This window comes from Chrysochloris asiatica, unplaced genomic scaffold (assembly GCF_000296735.1).
Source record: "Chrysochloris asiatica unplaced genomic scaffold, ChrAsi1.0 scaffold00079, whole genome shotgun sequence".
NCBI lineage: Eukaryota > Metazoa > Chordata > Mammalia > Afrosoricida > Chrysochloridae > Chrysochloris > Chrysochloris asiatica.
Genome location: NW_006408597.1, coordinates 3,520,504 through 3,522,626, shown reverse-complemented (window position 1 = coordinate 3,522,626; position 2,123 = coordinate 3,520,504).

The following is a 2,123-nucleotide window of genomic DNA, read 5'->3' as shown; positions in this document are numbered from 1 at the left end:
GGGAGGATGTACACAAAAACACTCAGGAACATATAATAATTTAAACAATCAAAGGGCACATTCTGCAAGCCTGCCTCCTGGCCGTGAACACCTAGTTCCTCTCTTTCCATGAGTCCATAGTCCCCAATGGACTCCCTCGCTCTATGTCCTCATCTCTCTGCCTCCACCTCTGGTGTCTCTGCTTCTCTGGATAGGGTCCCAGGACTCATGTTCTTCTCTCTTGATGGTCCTAAGGGTCCTTTTATTCTGGACTATAAGAATAACTACTCCCCTGTTTTTATTATAAAACTTCTAGCTTTACAGTTGTGACAGTCACAATTAGTCATGATAACAATTACTGTTGAATCATAATAATCTTATCCCCATCTCTTTTCACCAGACCCATCTAGACAAGATGAAAACTATTTAAGGTACAGTGGGGACTGTACCTTCCCCTGCACACTCTTACACTAAGCTTCCTCTGGAAAACTTATAAGCCAATCACTTTGTGCCTTTATCACGCCCCCCCCCCCCATTTTATGTAGCCAATGTCTAAGTTGCCCATCCCTACCTACCCTGTATACAGAGGGGATGGGATTGATACTTAATGTGACAACTCCTTCCCTCTCAGTTGGTATTTTGAGTTACTACCTCCATGAATATAGGTCAAGTTCATCAAATTGTAGCAATTTACCTGTGTTTCCTTTATCAAAAATTATTTTATTTAATCATCCTCTAGTTGAGTGAATAAGGAAGACTGTAGAAGAATTGATGCTTTTGAGTTATGGTGTTGGAGGAGAATATTGAAAGTGCATGGGCTGCCAAAAGAACCAATAAAGAAAAAGAGGAAGACCCCCAATGAGATGGATTGGCCAAGTGGCAGTATTGATGTGTCAACAATAGTGAGGTTGGCCCAGGATTGGGCAGTGTCTTGTTCTACTGTGCATAAGGTCGCTATGAGTCAGTACCGACTCAATGACTAATAACAACAACAACAACAACAACAACAGCTGAGTTCTGATTATCCAGCCAATGAGGCTAGCTCAAATGGGTACTATCTGCAAGTTTGGGCATTCTTGTACGTTGTCCCTCACTTCATATCAGCTGGATGCTTCATTCTCAGCTCTAGCCTTCTGTGGCTATGTTTTTGTCCGTGGGCTCAGGAGTCCCCAGGTCTCACCACAATTTGGGCCAACCAGGCCTTCCTCTTCTCTCTCCCATCTCTAAGTCAACAGGGGTCTATGGAACGTTGTTGAAGTCAGCCCATTTCATCTCTGCTGTCCTTTCCCCTCTTCCACTCACCAGTAAACAAATGTAGTTGCCAGCAAGCTTATATGCCTGCTCATGTGTTACCTTTGAGTTTCAGTCTTGGAGTGGGGTTTGTCACCAGTAACTTTTAATGCATCTTGATTGCATCTTTGATGTTTTAGACTGAAGAAGCTGGCAGAATTCTTTAATTTCATCATCACTGACTTTAGTGGTTGGTGTGTAAATTTAAATTACAGTGGTATTAACTGATCTTCTTTATTCTTGTTAAGTGTCATTGAGTAGGTTCCAACTCATAGAGACCCTGTATAGTGTTTCCAAGTAGCGATTGGTGGGTTTGAACCGCCAACCTTGCAGTTAGCAGTCTGGTGCTTATCCTACAGCGCCACACCAGGACTTATGGTTTTCCTTGTTTGTTGTTTTTAAGTGCTGTCGAGTCATTTCTGACTCATTATCACCCTATTTAGGGTTTCCAAGGAGCAGCTGGTAAGCTTGAACCACCAACCCTGCAGTTAACCCTGCATTAACCCACAGCACTATATTATCCTATCACAGACAGAATTGTACTTCAAGATAGGTCTTTAAATGTTGTTGTTTTTTTTAATGAATTGGACACCACTCTGCTTCAATTTATCATTCTCAGCATTGTAAAACATATGATTGTCTGATTCAAAATAGCCAATATCAGTCCATTTTGACTCAGTGATGCCTAGAGCAGAGATCTTTATGTATTCCATTTCCTTTTTGATGACTTACAATTTTCCTAGATTTGTCCTTTGTACATTCCATGTTCTGATTATTAATGTACGTTTGCAGCTCTTTCTTCTTATTTTAAGTTGTTCCCCATTAGTAAATGAAGGTCCCAAAAGCTTTGCTCC